An 8,075-nucleotide genomic window follows, 5' to 3' on the forward strand; every position below is an offset into this window, starting at 1 on the left:
CTCATAAATGAGTGCAGACTGAAAGGTCCTGATCACATGTGCTTCTAGAATCCTCTGGTTGTGCTATTATTTGTGTTTAGTATAATAATGTATAATGGAATAAATTTTATCAACCATTGTGACTTCAATTTTTAAAAATAAATACTAATATTTTAATTTTAATGCATTCTATTTGCATTTCGATATTTCACAATAAGCAATGGTGCTCTCTAGTTTACTAATAGTAAATTGAGTTATATTTACAAATTTTACTCTGCCATACAGATTTCTAACTACATCAGATTTTTTGAGAGATTTATGATGATGATCTATTATATCTTATCAGTTGGGGAGAATTATAGAGCCATATAGAAAGGGCTGTTACCATGGTAGGAATTCATCTATTCCTTTCTACAGAGACACTCATTGTTTTATGTGAATTCCAACTGACAAAAATCTCTAATTATAACTAGGTTGGATGGAGAATGCCTTTATTCCCAGTACTCTGGAGGCAAAGGCAAGCATATCACTCTGAGTTCGAGGGCAGCCTAGTCTACAAAACAAGAACAGGACATCCAAAGCTACACAGAGGAATTCTCTCTCAGAAAAACAAAAACAAAAACAAAAACAAACAAACAAAAAAACACCTCTAATTGTTACAAAAGTGTCTTGTCTGGATTGACCATGCACATTTTCTTTTGAAATTTTCAGTGATTAATTCAGTCTTAGCTTCCAGAACATCATTAACATGTCTATCCATTCTTTTATCCTTCTTCAAATATTTGAAGACTACGATTTTTCCATTGGAAGCCAATATTAGTTTTCCACTAACATAATGATTTTCAATTTGTTTATAACAAAAGCATTTTTGTCATGCCCATTTTATATTGCACTTCAAAATCTCATTTATTTTAGATTCACCTACATCTGATTTCATCGTTTCACACTTTTAATGCCACATTAGCTAACTCACAGCTTTGTTTATTCTACAAATATTCATGGTAAATTTATCCATGTATAACAACATATTAATTAAGGTAAACCAACAAAGACAAATAGTTCTGTGCATTGCTGGTAGGCATTCCTTCCGTTTGCAGCAAATTGTCACTACATTGTCTGAAAATATTCCTTTGTAAGACTTAAGTATGCTGAATAGAATTTGTCAAATACAGTTTTCATAGGTAGAGTTGAGCTTCTGAGAAAAATGCAGAAATAACTGGGACCAAAATACAGAGGAGACTAAAAATCAAAGCAGATACAGCAAACGTACAACTGTGCTGCTTGAGCACATGCCCCATCCCTGTGGTAGTCAAGTGGTAAGACAACAATCCAACTCATGATCTCAGTTTTGTGGAAGGAGCCATGAAAAGGTTTAAAAAACAATTTTAACGAAGCGCTGCCTAATGAACATAAGAACTACAGAGTATATTCTGAGGCAAATGTTGAGGAGAAGCTTTATTGCACAACTTTTTTTTTTCAGGAATCTAAAACACAAAATGCATTGATATAACATGTTTAATGCTCTTTCAGAACACACAGTGAGGTTCTTAGATAGAAAACTATGGGCGGAAGTCACAGGAACTAGGGATCTTTAGGTTTCCTTTCTCCTTTTTGGTCCTAGGTTCTCTTGTGTGGAAGCAGGATAGAAGGCATTTCATCCTGAGTTCTGCACTCACCACTGTGTACTAGGGGTGTCCCATCTGGACTCTTATAAATACTCCTTGTGGACATTCTTACTTACGTTCAGAGTATTTTCAATATTTATTCAATTATAATTTATTTATATTACATCACAATTGTTTTCAACTTCACTTGTAATCGAGTCACAATTTCCAAACAATTTAACTTTCCACTTTAGAATCATTTAAAATTTCTATTATTTAATTATTTTGAAGGTAAAAATTAAAATTTACTATTGCTTAATTTTAAGAGTATCAGACACATGAATTAAATTCCTTTGGCTACTGAAATGTGAATTTATTTTCGAGGAAACATTGTAGGCTAATTGTATGGTTGTATTAATCATACACAAAGTTCAGTTCTTTACTAAAATGCACTCTAGAAGATATTTTTCTTGTTCTCAGAGAATCTTGTGTGTTTCTAAATCAGTAGCAGTTTCCCTTTTTCTTGCATTTTAATAAAAAGATAAGTTTCTCTTTGTGTTTCCATTGCATATGACCACAAATTAAGAAAGTAAATTATAGTTCCATCCACATCTATCACATGGTTTACAGACCAACCTGCTATTTCATCCTTTTTCTCCAATACTTTTCACTATCCTTTTATCTGCTCTTTTAAAGTAATTTGCCATTACATCTAATTACACATTTTTCTGGTACACACACACACACACACACACACACACACACACACACACACACACATATATTTGTATTGTTAGAATGTGTTCATTTATATAGAATTTATTTTAGTGTCAGTGGGATGGCTTAGCAAATAAAGATTCTTGTCACCAAAACTATGGTTCTCCAGAATCCACATAGTTAGAAGAAGAAAATTAACTTCCATAAGTTGTCTACTGACTTTCACAGCCATGCTCTGGCACACCAGAGAAGAAACACACAGTCACACACAAACACACACAGACACACACACACTATGATAATAATAGTAACAACTAAATAATAATAACAATAAATTAATATAAAATAACTCAAAATAAGATGAACTTTGCTTCTCCACAGTTATGACATTTACCCTATACATAGTTGGTGCTAGCCATTTAAGTTTTTCATTTGTGTTAAGTTTTTTTCTAATATAATTTTGTAGTCATTTATTATCTTTCAGCAATAATGATACTCAAAGGTTAGGAGACAATTATTCGGTAGTTAAAAGTTATTTATGAAAATTTTACAACATATTTACTCATGCCACATCTTAACTTATGGCCAATTTTAGAAATGTTGTTCTAAGTCTTATCCTTTCTAACATCTAAAGTTTTCATGGTCAGGTTTTTGAATGCCATGCAAAATAGTGAGATCTTTTTCATTCCAAAGAAGTTTTAGTCCTGTTTCTAAATTTAAAAAAGTTTCTATATATACAAAATGTTTATTTGATATAAAAAAGAAGTCCAGCTATTTACCCCTATTTCATTTTGTAAGTCAGAATTTAGATTAAAAGACAATATAACAACCCATCTTCTAACTCCATTATTTTTCACAAGAAGTAAACATATATATATATATATATATATATATATATATATATATATACATATATATATATATATACATATATATATGTATATGTATATATAAACACACACACACACACACACACACATATATATATATATATATATATATATATATATATATATGCACAATATGGAATTTCTCTTCAACAAATAACTTCTTAATTCTTTGTATAAAGTTTTTGTTCAAAAGAGCATTAGCTTTGGTCCTTTATTATTACTCTGCACAGGAAACTTTTACAAGAATTACTCAGTAGAAAGTATCTGTACTTCATTTCATTATGTGATCTTTGTTTTCTTATTTCTTAAACTTCCACTGTGTTGAGTAAAATAAAAGTTTTCAGAAAATTGTTTCACTAAACCAGCTGGCCACTTAGTGGATCTTACCAATGGGAGACATCTAGATGCTGCAAACAGATTATACAAATTTTCATAATAATCTTTAATCAGTCTTATCCATGGGAGGATATTCTCAAAATGGCAGAATGGCCCTGGCTGATACAGAATATTTTCTGAAATGAATGTGCCAAACTAAACCATTTTTTCCCTCCATGAAGCCAGATTTGAATCCATCTACACCATCTGTTCTTCCAAAAAATGGAAAATTAGCTCCATGTTGACCTGGCAACAGTTACCTCCATTATCACCAACTGGTTTATTTAAAAAAAAAATGCTAGTGTTTCTACTATAAAAACTTAACAATAGTGTGGTACCTCTTAAAAATAAATGCAAATATTAAATCATATCTGAAATGTTCATTCCTCTTTTCCACATATGATGTCATTGCAGTATTCCACATTATTGTCTTATCTAATAGTTCCTTCCAAGACAACATTGCATACAATCAACATTTCCAACAGCCTGGGAGCTAAAGTTTTAGTTTTCTTCAAGCTACATTTAACAAGTATCCAATAAAGGTTTTCTTTTAAGATATTTTAAAAGCAAAGTTTAGTTGCAATTTTTTAACTGCATCTTCTTTATTTTGCGTTCTTTTAATTTCAGAAGAAAATAAAACAAACAAGAAAAATAACAATACACAATACCCAACCATGATATCCTGTGGAAGGGGATTTTCCTGCCTTAAGGTACAAGAACAGGACAGAAGAGATTCTTCTTGACATGAACAGAGAACCAAGTAGGCCAAGGCTGGTAGGGGAGCCAGAGGGGAACTATATAGAGAGCATGGGCTTCCTTGGGGGATCTTCAGCATACTTTGTCCATGGGAAGAACATCCTCATCGTCCTCAAGTGGGGGGATTTCAACAGGAACAGCAGCACTGGACTCTTCTGCTGTCACCACGTCTTCATCAATGCCCAAGCCTAGCTTAATTGAGCTGTAGATGCGGTTGGAGTGGGTTTGGAGTTCTTCAAGTGAGAAATGAGAGGAGATCAGAGCAATTTCAAACAGCAGCACCACCACCAGGTCCTTGATTGGTGTCATTTTTGTCCACCTGAGCCTTCTTACACAGGGTCTCCACAAAGGGGTTGTCAAGATTGATATCTAGGTGGTTTTTGGGCATCACATAGCCCATTGTGGAGTTGTCTGTCAGTGCATGGACCTTCATGATCGGCTCCATGTTGGTTGTCCAGCCACAGGTGCTTGTTACATAAGCAAAGAGACAAGCCTATTGGAGATTGTCACCATTTCAACTTTCTTATCCAAGATCTCGTTCATGAGCTTGCAGAGATTCTCAAACTTTGCCTTGCTTGCTTCTGTTTTCTTCTTTTCCTCATTCTCTGGTAGCTGCAGGTCTTCCTGAGTCACCGAGACAAGGCTCTTTCTGTCAAACTCCTTGAACTGCTCTGTCTTATACATTATCTCAAAACTGCATTTCCACACAGGCTCCACAAAGGTGGAGTTGGCCACCTGCTCTTTGCTCTCACCAGTGATATAGTAGATGGACTTCTGTGTCTCCTTCATGCAAGACCTATACTCTGACAATGAAGTTATCTCATCTCCAGACTGAGAGGTGTGATATCGGAGGAGCTCAGAGAGGCTTAGACAGTTAGTTGAATCTTCATGGATCCTAAGCTTTAAATTCTTGGAGAATGCCTCATAAAGTTTCTTGTAGTTCTCTTTGTCTTCAGCCAACTCAGAAGAACTCAAGACACTTCTTGACAATGTCTTTTGTGGATGATTTTCAGGATCTTGCTCTGCTGGAACATTTCTTCGGAGATGTTTAGGGGCATGTCCTCAGAGTCAACCACACCATGAATAAAGTTGGGGTACTCAGCCATCAGCTCATTGCAGCTATCCATGATGAACCCATGTTGGACATACAGTTTGATGATGTTGTTCTTCTTGTTGTTCTAAAAAAGATCAAAGGAGGCTCACAGAGAAATAAAAAGTAATGTCCTGAATTCCAACTGACCTTCTATGGAGAAGTGCTTGACTTCCAAATGGTCTTCCCCATCATTGGTGAGGCTTTTTATAGAACTCACCATATTCCTTGTGAGTGATGCCATCATGGTTTCTGGTCCAAATAGGCTTCTATCTTATTCAAGTCTACACGATCAATTCATTTCTCCTTAATCTTCTTTGTCTTCTTTCCACATCTTCAATCTTAGGCTTCTCATCATCATCCTTATCTTGCTCCTCTTTCTCAACTTTCTCTTCCTCTGTCTCATCATTGCTGATCTCCTTCTGTTATTCCTCAATATAGAGGAAGATGGTATAGCCTATGAACTGGGAGTATTTCTTCACCACTTCCTTGATTCTTCTTTCTTCTATGTACTCTGTCTGGTCTTTGAGGTGAAGGATCCCATTGGTACCTTGACCAAAGTGCTCACCATGATCTGCACAAACTGTGAAGAACCCACCAGCAGAAGACACCCAGGTGTACCACTTATCATTATTGTGTTTTGTGATCACAATCACTTTCTCTGCCACTAGATAAGCAGAGTAGAAACCAACACCAAACCGCCTGGTCATGAAGATGTCTGTACCAGCCAGGAGAGCCTCCATGAATGCTATTTTTGCCAGACTTAGCAATGGTTCCCAAGTTATTTATGAGGCCTGTGTTCACCAAAGTCAGAGTGCATTCCTGAGGTTTAGGGATGATGTCAATTTTTAGCTCTTTGCTGCTGCCCAACTTGAAAGGGTCTGTCAGGATCTCATACTGAATCTTGTCAAAAGCATCCGAAGCATTGGAGATCAATTCATAGAGAAAAATTTCCTTGTTTGAATAGAAAGTGTTGATGATGAGGGACATAAGCTGAGTAATCTCTGCCTGAAAGGCAAAGGTCTCCACCTCTTCTTCCCCATAGTGCCCTTTCTCAGGCATCTTGACAGAAAACCCAAGCAGTAGTACAGTGCACGGTGGGCCTGGACTACATTCGACTAGCATGGCAAGCCTAAGCTGAACAGGATTGACTCAAGAGAGCTTTAGTTGTAATCTTTATTAAAAATAATTTATTTTAAGAGTAGAGTAGCAAGCATCTGATAGAAAGTAATATCAGATGAATTGGTAGGTAAGCAGTAAGTAATTGAAAAAATAATATATTTGTATAATTTTAGTGCTCATTAAATGCCATATGGATATTTAACAAAAAATGATAAGAGAATTAAACTCTTTGTAAAAGTTAATTAAAATGTTTATTTTGTTTTCTTAATATTGTAAAACTTAAAATTGATCTATGTTTTTCATGAAGCTAACTTAGCAAAAGCCTCCAAAGGAACATAACAGATTGTCACAAATTATCTAACATTTGTGAATGAATTACATTAATATAATTTTATTTTTCTAGTTTCATCTGATCTCTTCAAGCCCATTTGATAAATAACTAGTCATACTAGAATGGGGACACTTATATCTGAGTTATGATGTAAACATACACATGAAAACATAAACAATAGGGGAGGGGAATAAGGGGAAAATGGGAGGGAGGGAAGATTGGGAGGATACAAGGGATGGGATAACCTTTGAGATGTAACAAGAATAAATTAATAAAGGAGAAAAAAAGAAAACATAAACAATACAGTGTGTGGTTATTTATTAGCATGTCAATATGAATTCTAATTAATGACATTTCAATAAGAGATTTAAAATGGTGGAGAAGAAATATATTAGTACTACTTTTTAAATTTGAATAAATATCCTCTGCAAGGTCCCCCTTGTTACTTAGCTTCTTTAAGTCTCTGCATTGTAGTGTGATATCCCATAATATGTGGCCAATATCCACTAATAAGTTAATTTATACCATGCATGTCTTTCTGGTTCTGGGTACCTCAGCCAGGATGATCATTTCTAGTTCCATCCATTTGGCTGAATATTTCAAAGTTTCCTTGTTTTTAATAGCAGGGTAGTATTCCATTGTGTAAATGTATCACAGTTTCTTTATCAATTTTTTGGTTGAGACACATCTAGGTTGTTTCCAAATTCTGGCTTTTAGGAATAAAACTGCTATGAATAAATATAGTTGAGCAACAGAAGCATGTTTCTGGAATATGTCCATGAGTGGTATAGTTTGGTCTTGAGGCACTAGGATTCCTAATAATCCGAGAAAGTGCCAGATTAACTTTCAAAGTTGTACATGCTTTCACTCTCACCAGCAGTGGAGGAGTGTTCCCCTTTCTCCACATCCTTGCCAGGATGTGCTGTCAATTCAGTTTTTGATCTTAGCCATTCTGAGCAGTGTAAGATGGATTCTCAGAGTTGTTTTGATTTGCATTTCCCTGATAACTAAGGACAATGCTTAGTTCTCATTCAGAAGGGGAAAATAGAATAGGCACAGGAAGCAATTGAAGAGAAGGAACAGGACAGGAGCCTACCATAGAGGTCCTCTGAAAGACTCTACCCAAACTTTGGGCTGGAGTGCTGGGAGTCTTATGGAAGAGTTGGGAGAGAAGGACCTGGAGGGGGCAGGAGCTCCATAAAAGGATGAAT

General features: G+C 35.3%; 1 pseudogene across 1 annotated transcript; it reads right to left on the reverse strand.

Moving 5' to 3' along the window:
• Nucleotides 1–4,393: 4,393 nt before the first annotated feature.
• LOC311598361 (heat shock protein HSP 90-beta-like) lies at nucleotides 4,394–6,473 on the reverse strand (annotated as a pseudogene). Its single transcript has one exon. The product of its transcript is annotated as a heat shock protein HSP 90-beta-like (transcript).
• Nucleotides 6,474–8,075: the final 1,602 nt, after the last annotated feature.

The sequence above is a fragment of the Acomys minous genome (genome assembly GCF_964271855.1).
Source record: "Acomys minous genome assembly, chromosome: 5".
NCBI classification, from domain to species: Eukaryota; Metazoa; Chordata; class Mammalia; order Rodentia; family Muridae; genus Acomys; species Acomys minous.